General features: G+C 42.6%; 1 protein-coding gene across 6 annotated transcripts in view; it reads left to right on the forward strand.

Moving 5' to 3' along the window:
• SHISAL1 (shisa like 1) overlaps positions 1 to 13,839 on the forward strand; it is a 283,823-nt gene that overhangs the window by 156,355 nt on the left and 113,629 nt on the right. For 2 of the 6 annotated variants that reach the window (XM_043537920.1, XM_043537926.1), the window contains exon 1: positions 4,494 to 4,684. The exons of 1 other annotated variant lie outside the window; for it this stretch is intronic. The gene's annotated coding sequence lies outside the window, so the exon portion shown is untranslated. Of the gene's footprint in view, positions 1 to 4,489; positions 4,685 to 5,611; positions 5,752 to 13,839 lie in introns of those variants that run through there. 3 more of the 6 variants (XM_043537931.1, XM_043537940.1, XM_007061762.4) reach the window with 2 other exon arrangements.

Raw genomic sequence — 13,839 nt, forward strand, 5'->3', positions numbered from 1 at the left:
AATGCATCCAATGAAGTGAGCTGTAGCTCACAAAAGCTTATGCTCAAATAAATTTGTTAGTCTCTAAGAGGAATGCATCCGATGAAGTGAGCTGTAGCTCACAAAAGCTTATGCTCAAATAAATTTGTTAGTCTCTAAGGTGCCACACGTACTCCTTTTCTTTTTGTGAATACAGACTAACACGGCTGCTACTCTGAAACCTGTGTGGAAAGAGTGGGCATTTGACTGTAACAAGATACTATATTAGTCCAACAAAAACAATTTTAAATATTTAGGAGAGAGAGAGCTACCAAATCAAAAAAGAATCTGGCATTCTATACCTGTGTGATAATAGGAATGCAAATACTAATAATACATTATTAATATTATACATGTTACATTGTAACACTAAGAATAAATTAATAGTTTTAATACAATTATCCATTATATAAACTGCAAAATTTCCAAAGAAGAAATTTCATCAAATTGTTGACACTGGCAAACTAAAAACTTTAGTAATGAAAATCTCAGAGATTTGGGACCAACCCTAAGAAGACTTACACACAGGTTTAACTTTATGCATACTTCATGCACAAGACTTTGCAGGATCTGGGTCTTGAGATGTAAGAAGTAAAACAGCTGTAGCAATCCTTAACATTAGCTAGGAAGTCTATTTGCAACAAATATATCTTGGTGTTGGATATGCTAAAAGCCTGACTATATCAGAATATCCCATAGCCCAGTGGTAAGAGCACCCCCTGAGAAGTGGTAGATCCCTGTTCACGTCCTTTTGCCCCATCAGACAGAAGGGGAATTTAACCCAAGCCTAACAACTGGGCTAAATGTTATAAGGTGGGGCACTCCTCCCCACCATTTTGTGTGGAGCGAGGCAGGTGCCTAACTTATTCTCACAAGAAATGACTTAGGCGCCTAAGCCATCTGACCCTAGGAGAGGGGTTCCTCGCTGTGGATTACTAGCAGAGACAGGAGCCTTCAGCTGCCCGGAGTTAAGTGCCCACACTGTGAGGGACAGGGCTTAGGACATACCCCTCTCATCAGCATCTCCTATTGGCTAGTTTAGGCAACCCCCTGCCTAGCATTCTGGCTTTTTGTGGATTGAATTCTTAGGTGCTTCTCTCCCCCTATGCAATGTATAGAGAGCCTGGGCACCTAACTCAGGTTTTGTGGATTGTAGTGGTGTTCCTGTGACTTTCAAGTTCTCTGTGTCCCTTTGTGGATTCAGGCCTCTGCCATCTTGTGCTGCCTGGAGGAAACTAACTGCCCTAGCTCCCCCTCTGATCCATATCAGTCAGTTGTAGCAACCCGATGGATGAATGAGGGGTCTTGGCTTAACTGAAAGAACAATAACAGAATAAATGAGTGGTTTAAGCCTTATTGCCTTACTATGAGACAGCTGGCATTACTCCTGAATCTTTGACTCAGGCTGGAGAGAGTTTCCTTGACAAGTTCCACTTCATTGGATAGAGGTTGTCAAGGGAGAACCTACATCAAGGATGCCTGTGTATGCCTACTGACAAAACAAAATGGAAAAAATACGGAATGGAATAGCTCATTGCTACTTTCCCTTCAGCTATTAGTTATTTTAGTCAGTATTTTGTCCTTTGGGTATAGACGTTTGGGGAATCAGTGAAAGTACAGAATCATTATGTAATACTAAATTGATAGACTAATATGCCAATTTTTGTGTATAATCTGAAAATCTGCTACAATTAGTGTATGGAATATTAACACTTACCCACCAACAATCCTGCAGTTTTAACTCATGTCCCCACGAGTACAGTATTGCCTCATTGTAAGTGATCATGTAATGAAAGACCCTGTTATGTAGAATAGGGGCAGGATGGCACAGCACCTTGATCTCTTTTTAAAATCCTAAAAAATTAGTAATTCAAACAGTCTGCTGTAGCTTTTAAATTTCTGAATAGACGCTGATCTAAAATATAGAACTCACTGTTTGTATTTTTATCTGATTTGCTAAATACATTTGTAATTACTCCTTTCCATGTCCAATGCCTGTGCATATTATAAATGAAGTGTATTTCACCAGCTGGAATGTGCTATATTCAAATAGTGGAGTTGATAGCTAAGAAGCCATATTTCAGAGTAGCAGCCGTGTTAGTCTGTATTCGCAAAAAGAAAAGGAGTACTTGTGACACCTTCGAGACTAACAAATCACACACTAGAATTAGGTAAGATATTGCAAAGAGAGAAATTGGGATTAAGAAATGGTACTTAATTTCCTCTATATTATAAATGAACTGAAGGAGTTTTGAACATACAAAAGTGTATTATTAAGCAGCCTAATTTAAATGTAGCTCCATTCTCAAACAATAAATAATATACATCTGGCTACCATGAGTCATCACTTTTGCAACAGTGTCTACAGAGCTGCCTGTTTTGCAGGAGCACAGTTTACACACTAAAAGGTAGACGAGATAGAGGTATTATTAAGAATTTAAATTACATGTAGAGACCTTTGGTAGATTTAAGGCTGCCTTGCACTGAGGTCAGTCTCTTCTGAATGCTTTTCAGATCACAGTGTGATTGGGGTGGGAGTGCTTGAAGAAGGGAGCATGAGCAATTCAGAAAACAGCTCATAAGTCACTGCACTGCTTCTTCCCTATTAACACTGCCCTATTCTTTTGTGCGTGAGAGAGAGAGAATCATCCCATGATAATATTGCTTTTACAAAGCATTTGCTTTTCTCTTTCAGAGAAATAGGAGTATCCTATTTCAGATTAGATACCGACATTACCTATGTAGGTCTGCTTAAATACGCCTTTAAATTAGGAATTATGAAATCTTCAGTGGCTTTGTGTGTGTGTGTGTGTCTGTGGATTCACATAATTAAAAATCAGACTTTTACCTCTTGCAGGATGCTTTTTTGCCCCAGAGCCTATTTAAACTCTGGGAATTGAAGTAAGAGTACTTTAGACCTTAACTATTTTAATTTGTAGTAAGATACAGAAATCAAACTATTGTATTGTTACTAAGCAAAAGCTACTGATTGCCAGCAGTGGTACCAGACACTACTACTTGCGTCACTGTTCCTAGGAGATGCTATTCAAGTGTCTTGACACATCCTCATAGCAAATAGTATTTGCACTTGCTGTGTTCAGTTTCAACACTAATTGAGGCTTGATTGTACCATACACAAACACACGCTTATCATAGTAACCATGTCTTCATGAGCAATTAATTTAGTTCCAACTAAGGCGTATCTCTCTAGATATATGCATGAAGATAGATAGAGCACAACTCTCACATATAGTACGTATTTTTAACTGAATCGCTTTATTGATGAGCAACTCGCTAGGATCTAGCTCAGTGTACAATTCATTTAAACTATACCGTGGCTTTGTCTTGATAAATATTTTCCTTAGAGCTGTCAGCGAGATTTTTTTTAAAAAAAAGAATCTGAAGTAAATAAATTCCTTGCTGATGCCAATAGATGTGTTAAACCTTAAAACCTTAATCTTGCAAATAAAAATGTATGTGATGAATGTCCTTAAATCAGTAACGATGTTCAAAAATGTAAAGCCTTCTCTACGAGGCTTATCCTGGAGATTTAGCAAGTCTTAAAACATCCTCAAAAGAGGATTGCTTCTTACAGGGTTACTAAATGCTCCGGGGTGTGTACAACCCCCAAAATACCATTTATCAAATAACGCTCTTAAACTGGAAGTACACTGAAAAACCCTTGTAACGAATAGGAGCGCGACTATAGAAGGGGGGAAATGACACGCGTTCAAAGCGATGTTGTGACAAGATTATTCCGCATTGTCAACTGTTCATTATTTGGATAATAGTTATTATACTGAAAGCGGAGTATATTACTTTGTTAAATCCGGATCAAAACTTTACATCATAGACGCTGAACTCCTCTTCCCTTCCCCCCTTTTGTTTCCCCCCCCCTTTTGTTTCATATTGATTCCCCCCTCAATGTAATTAGCTTTTATGACACAGCCTTTAACACAGAGCCTTTCTGATGAAGAATGACACGCGAATCGCCACACCGCGTAGGAACTGTTTGAAGTAAGTATCAGGCTCTTAGGGACGTTTCTGTTTTGTAAAGCGGCAGATGCAGTTGCACCGAAGAACAGCATGGAGGGGGGAAGTGTCAGGGAACCGAGCGGTAAATGTGGAGGGACCCGAGCTCTCTCCTTCGTGTGCCCGGGCAGCAGTTAGTTACCTGGGGCTTCTGCGGCTGCTGGGCTCGTGCCTGCGGGTCCCGGTGGATCCCGCCCCAGCCTGCCTTGAGCAACCCGGGGGAAGCGCAGGGGAAACCTGGCTGGTTGCAGGCTCCTGCTCCTGACCTGCGGCTCCCCCGGCCCGCCCCCCTGCGCCGGGAGCCATTGGCGGCGGCGGCGGAATTGCCCGGAGGGGCCAGGGAAGCCTGCGGAGCGCCTGGGCAGGCAGCGAGGCCGTGTCCGAGGGGAGAGGCAGCCCGGCGCGGCGGGGCTCCCCTCCCTTCCTGCCTCCCCGCCCGCGGCAGCCGGAGCCGCCTTTCCCCGCCCGCTGGTGGGTCCCAAGGCGGGACGGGGGGGAGATGGGATCCGCTCTGTGAGCCGCCGGGCTGGAGCCCCCGTTTCCAGCGGGCTTCGGGGAGCCGCCGCCGGGCTCGAGAGGCTCCCAGCGCCGCTGGCTGGCTCTTCCCCGGAGGAATCTGCCCGGCTCGCCTTAGGTGAGTGCCCGTGTCGGTGCAGCGCGCCAGGGCTCGCCCCAGCCGGGCAGGGCTCTCACCTCCAACCACAGCCGGGCACTGGGCTCCAAACCTCGCCCCAGCTGGGCAATGCCCGGTGCCCCGTGTGTGCAGTTCTCCCCTAATGCCCCGTCCCTGCATGCTGTGCTCCCTAATGCCCCGTCCCTGCATGCAGTACTCCCCTAATGCCCCGTCCCTGCGTGCTGTGCTCCCTAATGCCCCGTCCCTGCATGCAGTTCTCCCCTCTGCCCAATCCCCGCAGGGCCCCCAAAACTAACTCCATTCGCTCAGCCCTCGGCCCCCACCCCCCTCGCCCAGCTATCCCCATCCCTGCACTGACTCCCCAGAGCAATCCCGTGCAGTATGCACCGTGCCCTCCGGCACAAACCCCCTCCCTGTGTGGGCTGCTCCCTAAAACTCAGCAGGGTGGTTTAAACGCTCCCGCCCCTCCTGAGCACAGCCCGGCGGAATAACTCCCCGAAAGGCAGGCCTGTCCTCCAGCCAGCGCAAACCCTCCGATGGCTCCGGCTGGGCACCGAAAAGACCAGGTTAGACACCTGGGAAGGGGCCAGGGTTAGAGGAACCGGGGATCCCGGTGGCTCGAGCCAGGAGGCGCAGCAGGAGGCGAGGCTCCCCGGCGCAGGCTGCACCTTGGGGTTTGCTCGGGGGTTTGCAGGGATGCGCTGGGAGCCCGCTGTAGTGCAAGTGAAGTTTGCAGCCAGTGCCTGGGCGCTCGGGACACCGGCAGCCAGGGCGAGGTGGCCCCGCACCAAATCTGCCCTGGGTGGAGAAGGGGAAGAGTCAGTGGGGGCGTGAAAAGGGACGCGGGGGAGGGCAGAGGAAAGCAGGCGCTAGAGGAGGGGGGCATGAAGAGGAAACAAGTAGGGGAGGCGAAGAAATCGGGGGGAGACGAGACAGCGAGGGCAGAAGTATTATAATCCTATTACAATGCCTGGGGGCGTCGAAGAGGGCGGAGGAGAGCCAGGGAAGGCGATTGAGTTTGCTGGCGACAGCTCCTGCGCACCGGCCTCTCTCTCTCGCACTGAAAGGTACCGTCCCCTCCCCTCCCCTCCCTCCGGAGAAGTCATGTGGCTGTCGGGCATCTCCCTGCAGCACCTCCGGCTGCCTCTTCCAGCGCGAGTTTTCCCTTGGCAGTACCCGTGGCACAGAGCTGCTTTCGCGCCGGGACGGGCTTGGGCTTTCTGGCAGCCACTGGCGTGTTTTCTTCTTTGGTTCAGCAAACAACACTTGCGAAAAGTGGCTGTGGCGTGACAGTCTGTTAGGTTAGTTATATGGGGGGGTGGAGTCTTTTTCCTGTCTTCTAACTCCTTGCTAACAAGAAGCCAGCTCCCTGTCCTGATTCATGGCAGCCTCACCACAGCCCTCTGAGGTAGGTGAGAGTGTCATCTTGACTCCCGGGAAGTGTAACTATTGCGTGGACTTAGGCAGGTGGGGGGAGAGGAGCAATTCAGTCGGGGTGTGGGAAGCTCTTTTTCCACAGAGCAGTTTGGCAGCTCCGAATTAGGAAACTTTCTGTGGCTTCTGATGTGAAAGGAAGCCCACATTGTATGTAAATAGCACTGCTCAGTACTGTGATGGGAAGAAGACACTGTGAGGTAACTTGGTGCAGTTAGCTCATTACCCAGTCTTGTTTGCTCATTACCCAGTCTTCTGGCACTGCGGTTGCCGTGTGGACATTTGGATTCCCAATCAATAATTATGTGTAGCACGCAGGTGTTAATCCCTTAGAAAGCTCCTCAGTGGTGACTTGTTTCCATGACGGTAAGATTCTTCAGGCTATCTTTCGGTCCAATTTGGGTTCCTATGTTTACGAAGAGAAACGGAAGGCTGTGCAGATCCAATTGTTATCCCAGAAACAAACAAAAAGTACCCCTTCCTTGCCCTCCCCACTCAGCTGTCCCCTTCCCCTCTGCTTCATCCGTGAATAGTATATTTTGGGAGGGGAGAGAGATGTGTAAGAAGCATACCTATTGCATGTCCTGATATTTAAAAAAATATATTGGTTCAAATTAAAATATGTTTTGAGTTACTTGTTCAAAATACTTTTGAGAACTGTTCATACTTCATAAGTTTGTCATTTTGTTTTGCCATGTATTTAGGAGTGCTATGATCCAGTGACCTGTCCTTTCAGTGTTTTCGTCTTATAAATCCTGTATTTCAATTGTTAGAGCAGAAAGCTGGGAACCAGGCACCACACATTGTGTGACCTTGCTATTGACTCACTGTATGACCTTGGGCAAGTCTCTAAACCTCTTTGTACCTCAGTATCCCCACCTATAAAATGAAGGACAGTGATGCTAATCTTTGTAAAGTGATTTGATATAATTGGTCAAAAGACGGTTGAAATGTAAAATAATTATTATTTATTTTAGAAAACTTCAGTACATTACATGTCTTTTGTACAACTGGTAAACATAGCATATATCATCACAGAAAACGAGCAGAGATAGACATAATCTAATCTAATCCCTTTCTAACCTTCATCTATTTTTTTAAAAATAAATCACAATTGCACCAGATGTCAACTAGTTAAACTGGTGTCTCATCAAGAAGTTAATGGAACTGTGATGATGTACATCAGCTGAGGCTCTAGCTCAATACATTTTAAACTTTTAAACTGTTACACTGTGTCTCTAATTACTGATGGTTGGTTTTCTATTAAATCAAATTAAATTAAAAATGTAGACTCTTCAGTAGTTGTTCTTTTGTTTATAGGAACATTTTTTTATATTATAGAGTATAAGAAATAATATGCAATTGGCCAAAAACACAATAGTAAGACAGACACAATGTTATAAACTAGAACAATACTTTGGATTGTCTGCTGTACTGTCATGAATAATCTAGGAAAGCCTCGAGCATGTTACTTGAAAAAAATTAAAGGGACACCATGTTTATCTTCACAAAGAGAAGGTTAAGTGGTGACTTGATTACAGTCTATAAGTACCTGCATGGGGAATAAATATTTGATAGTGGGTTCTTCAATCTAGCAAAGAAAGATAAAAAACTGTCCAATAGCTAGTAGACAAATTCAGACTGGAAATAAGAGTAACTGTTTAACAGTAAGGGTAATTAACCATTGGAACAAGGGTTATGGTAGATTCTTCATCACTGGCAATTTTTAAATCAAGATCTTTTTCTAAAATGTATGCTCTAGGAATTATTATACAGTAAGCGAGACTGGATGATCGAGACTGGATGATCACAGTGGTCCTTTCTGGCCTTGGAAGCTGTGAATCAACTTGAAATATAGTCAATTTAAAAAAAGTTACAAGTAGTTTCAGGTATTATATTGACACACACCTCCTGCCAATTTTTGTGTGGGGTTTTCCCCCAAACAGTCACTTTCTATTATTTTTTAAAGGGTTTTTCCCCCCTCTCTGGTTGCTTTGTGAAAGAACTAGCAGGATCAAGAAGGGAAACTAACTGATTCTACAGGGGAAACAGTGGAACTGAACATAGAAAGTATTGTAGAATGCCCAGTTAACACAGTGTGGGTGGGGGGAGCGCGGGGACGGGGACGGAGACAAACAACAAAATATTGGTTTGTCTCTAATCTATTTCAGCTAGTCTACTGGTAACAATAACAAACCAATGTTCAGTTAGAAGTATGATTGTTTTCTTTTCCTTTTAAGTCAGTAACCTACATCAGGAAAAAAATAAACTCCTCCTGCCTTTCAAATGCTGAAGATACCTTGGAATGCTGGACTCTGGCATTGATTTATGGAAGTACTTAAGCACATGCTTAACTTTAAGGATATGAGTAGTCTATTGACTTCTATGGGACTTTTATGCTTAAAGTTAAGCATGTGCTTAAGTGTTTTGCTGAATCATAAAATGTCAGGGTTGGAAGGGACTTCAGGAGGTCATCTAGTCCAACCCCCTGCTCAAAGCAGGACCAATCCCCAACTAAATCATCCCAGCCAGGGCTTTGTCAAGCCTGACCTTAAAAACTTGTAAGGAAGGAGATTCCACCACCTCCCTAGGTAACGCATTCCAGTGTTTCACCACCCTCCTAGTGAAAAAGTTTTTCCTAATATCCAACCTAAACCTCCCCCACTGCAACTTGAGACCATTACTCCTTGTTCTGTCATCCGCTACCACTGAGAACAGTCTAGATCCATCCTCTTTGGAACCCCCTTTCAGGTAGTTGAAAGCAGCTATCAAATCTCCCCTCATTCTTCTCTTCCGCAGGCTAAACAATCCCAGTTCCCTCAGCCTCTCCTCATAAGTCATATGTTCCAGTCCCCTAATTATTTTTGTTGCCCTCCGCTGGACTCTTTCCAATTTTTCCACATCCTTCTTGCAGTGTGGGGCCCAAAACTGGACACAGTACTCCAGATGAGGCCTCACCAATGTCGAATAGAGGGGAACGATCACGTCCCTCGATCTGCTGGCCCATTACCTTGATTTTGAATTTCATTATCTCCAACAATTTAGCAACAAGGCACCTGACTTATATAGTTAGACTTAGATAGTTTCTTGAGAAGTTATGACCATATCAGCATTAGTGGCCCTAGTGACATGACTTTATAGCAATGCTCTGAATCATTTTGTAGAAAAAGAGAAAGAAAATAATACACATGGCACCTTCTTGCTCAGCATATCTGCTCCCTGTATATTACTGAGTCATAGCTCTTTACTTAACTATTTATATTTACCCCCTTTCACCCAAGTTCTTACTATTTAGCACTGCAGAGCTAATACAAGTAGAGAAAAATGAGCTGGATTCTATTTAGTATTGCACATGCTCAGCAAAACATAGTTCAATTCTAACTACATAATCTTTTTTAGTACTGATGATAAGAGGAACTATATTTCATCTTAATTTTCACAACCCTGGTAGAGTTTGCACCAAAATATTTTTTTTGACTTGTAAAAGAATCACCTTTGCTAAAGAAGTCAGTGAGAGAATATACATAAAACCTATATTATTTTACAGTTATTTTTCAGTACATAATCACTTTAAAATATTAATTATTGCTGAAGGTGTTAGATTTCAGGTATATAAATATCTGCATATATAATTTTTAAAGACTAAATCCACAGGATTATAATACTTTTATATTGTTTTAAAAGTATCCATTATACCCAAGTATGTTAGGTATGATGTACTGCTTTTTCCTGAACACTGAAGTACAAACTTCCATTAGAAGGCTGTGTGTTTATACACTAGCTAAGTACTCCCTGAATCTCGGTCACAAGTGAAAAATAAGTCTGCTAGTATCAACTTGTTTCTCCGTGCTGGAGAAGTAGTGTGGTCCAGTGATTAGGACACCAGACTGGAATTTAGTAGACCTGGGTTTTATTCATGGCTCAATTACTGACCTGCTGTGTGACCTTTGGCAAGTCACTTTACCACTCTGTGTCTCTTTTTCCCTATTCACCCATTTTTTCTCTTATCTGTTTAGAATATAAAGCTCTTCAAGGTGTTAAGACAGCACATAGCAGAATCTGGCCCCAATCTCTGCCAGAGCATCTAGACGATGCTGTAATACTAATAATAAAGAATAATGGTCAAGGTTTTTCTGTATCCCCAAAACCACAATGATTTGGCATGATTGCTAGTCGCTGTTTGAGACATGCCATGCTGTGAATAGCAGGCTTGTTGCAGTTTGGGGCTGAGGTACAATGGAAGAGTTTTTTTGTAAAGACACAAACAAAAAAACCCCTTTTTTGAGCACTAACATCTACTGAACTTTCTCTTTCACACAACAACACAGACATTCTCAAAGGATAAAATAACACCCATAACAAATCATATGCTTGCTCTTCAGAGGTCTAATTGCATGAGTTTATATTATGGACCCAATCCTGCATTTTCTGCACAATCAAGATTCCCATTGGGGCTAGCATATGTCTGTATTATATGTTCTCTGAATGTCAAAATACAATAGTTATGACCTTATAATATGCATATTAATGGCAAAGTGTTCAGTAAGAACATAAGTCAGCACAGACCACCCATCCACAGCAGAATCTTAATTTTCTGTGGTTTTGGATTGGGGGGGTGAGATGGGGAAGCGGCATTTCTAAGTGCATCTCTTTTCCCTGCCCGCAACACATCCTGTTTGATTTTGTAACAGTGAGAAATGTCAATAAGAAACTAGGGAAGTAATGTCTGTACTTTATAAATTACTGCATTTCAGAGCTGAATTAAGCTCTTGATAGACCCCCCTAGAACTAGATTTATACTTCAAAAGGTGACCTATTTGGTGATAAGTCCAGCTATGTTCTTTTGGCTTTCATATACAACAGAACCACTATAGAGGGTACAAATGCCGTCTGGTACATTAAGTCTTTTAGCTTGAAATAGGGTTGTTTCCTATGAAAGGTTTACTGCTGAAAAAATGACTTTGAAAATGATCTCTCCTCTGTTGCAAGTTTTATTTCTGCCTTTCATCACTGTGTAGCTGCCAAAATAAGGTAATGTAAAACAAAGAACATGCTTTCACATATTGGTACAAGGCAAAGTAAAACAAAGCTCTGCCCCTGGCTCTTTCATTTCATTCCTCCTAAGAGCCTGAACTTTTGTGTATGGAGATCTTGACTGATAAGGTATCAGTTCTCCCTAGTGCTATATTCTTTTTTCTTTAAGGAACTAAGTACAAGATTTCCCAAATATCTAGTGATTGTGGATACCAAACTCGAGACACCCCCTTTCCCCACAAGTGACCTGATTTCTGGATAGTGCACTCTGAAAATCAGAGCCCTTTAAAATGTCTCAAGTTGTATACCCTCCAAACCCACTAGTCACACTGAGAATCTTGATGGTTTTATTATAAAATTAGCAGAATTATAAAAAAGAAACGCTGCTTAAATATATCTCTTCAGAACATTGTTATTGTTCAAGCCAAAAACTGAAGGGGTAGTTCAGTGGTTGTGGGGCTCAGCGAAAAGAAAAGCAAAATGTAGAAGGAAATCATTGAGACTTACCAAAAGCAAAATGAATATTTATTAAACACCAATTGTGATTGCCTTACTCACAAGAGTGGTCCCATTGCACTGAACAGGACTGCTTGCATGACTAAGGTGATCACAGTTTCGCCCTAAATAAATGACATACATTTATGGCAAGACATTTTTTTAAAGAATAGAAACAAAAATATAAATGACAGGTTTCAGAGTAACAGCCGTGTTAGTCTGTATTTGCAAAAAGAAAAGGAGTACTTGTGGCACCTTAGAGACTAACCAATTTATTTGAGCATAAGCTTTCGTGAGCTACAGCTCACAAGCTTTCGTGAGCTACAGCTCACTTCATCCGATGAAGTGAGCTGTAGCTCACGAAAGCTTATGCTCAAATAAATTGGTTAGTCTCTAAAAATATAAATAGCACACATAGAAAACAGGAATTAAAAAAGAAAAGTTGTACAGAAATGGATGAGCCAGGTAATTTCAACAGATCTCCAGAAACCTGAAAAAACAAAAGCCAAATCGTATGTCGAAATGGATCAGATCCGAGAGAGAGCAAATCAGAAGATCTCACTGCTTCAGAGACACTGAACAAAAGGATCACATCTTCAAAAACCCTGAAAACAAAGTCAGGACTACATATTTGGCCTTTGCAGACTTAGCAGAATGAAGTCATCAGGATTGCTATGCCCTGCATGGTCTCAACAGTTGTACAGAATTAATTTGCTCCTGGTTGGAGGGGCACATCCCAGCTGAAGTGTGGATATGTGACAGTTACATAATTAAACAAAACAAGTAGCTGTGATTCTAGCAAGTAAACTGATCTGTCAAACAGAGACAGAAATTCAGAAATGTGGCAAGCAGTTAGCCTTACCCTATAGCCTTTACTTCAGCATCTGGAAAATACCCTTCGGACTTCAGAAGTGACTATTCTCAGGAGTTCCTTTAAAATTTAATGAAAAACAGAAAGGAAAAAGGCAACACACAAGAAGATTAATATGGTTCAAAGTGGTAGAAAAAATTAGGGAAAAAGGTTGGATTTGTTTACTGATAATAACCAAAATAAATGTAAATAAACTATTAGTATTAACTAGCATTAAGATAGCACGGCACATTACCTTCCCTAAAGAGCCAATGTTCTTAACTACAAACAAGAAGAAAAGGACAAATGTTACCACAAACTAATGTGCAATAGCCCAGTGTAAATAGCACAACCTTTCTTGAACAATACACATATGCTTGTGGAAAAAGCCTTTGGCAAGTTCAAATGAGTTCAGAAGACAGATTTATGCCATTCTCTGCTAATGTAGTATCTAAGCTGCCCAATATCTATAAGTAGCATAGTAGAATCTTCTCTAGAAGCGATTAGGAGTTGTCGGAGAGACAGATGTGTCAAGAGGTCATGCAAAGCCACCAAACACACCTCAAGAATCACTAATTTTATCCAGCAAATACCAAATTCTAAGGCAAGGTTTTTGTGAAGAGATGATTGAGCTAACGTCTGTTCTCTCAGTTCTTTGGAAATACCCATAAAGAGCCAAAACAGTGAAAGAAGTAGTACCCTATGTCTTTTTTCCCTCTCTTCTAACGGTCCTATCTTCTCCCTCATTGTCAGCTCTGATGGTCACACTGATTCCTATGCTTTTTTAGCTACAGGAGGCAGTAGATACAAACTGCTCAGCATACACTTTTTTCCCTTTATCGAATAGCAGCCAATGTTTTGAGTTATTGTAATCAAGGAAATATTGATGCAGTTTTGAGTAAGAAGAAAGGGAGAGGACCATCATCACCATGCTTAATTGCACAGATTGTGGCTCAGACTGCCTGTACAGTGATTTTCTTAGTTTGTATGCTGACCTTGTCAGACTGACGAAACTTAGCAGACCTGCCCACAGTGACCCGCTTTCACTGCTGTGGGCTAGGGTGTCTGGCATTGCAAGCTAATGGTGCTTCTAAGACCTCTGGGTTTGGAAGAGTCTAGTTACCAGTCTCCAAGACACACTGCTCTTTGCAACAGACTGGTGCCTATTCAGCATGGAACAAGGCCAGTCTCCAATAGCCTGTTTAAGACGATGGGAGTGTGACATTCCCCAGGGTACAATCTGAACTTTTGAACAGCTGTGGCCCCTGAGTTCTCCAACCTGGGGTGCCTTTTATAGTCCTTCACTGTGAGAGCAACCATTCCTGGCCTGCTCACACACAGC

Source organism: Chelonia mydas, chromosome 1 (assembly GCF_015237465.2).
Source record: "Chelonia mydas isolate rCheMyd1 chromosome 1, rCheMyd1.pri.v2, whole genome shotgun sequence".
In the NCBI taxonomy this organism is placed as follows: Eukaryota; Metazoa; Chordata; order Testudines; family Cheloniidae; genus Chelonia; species Chelonia mydas.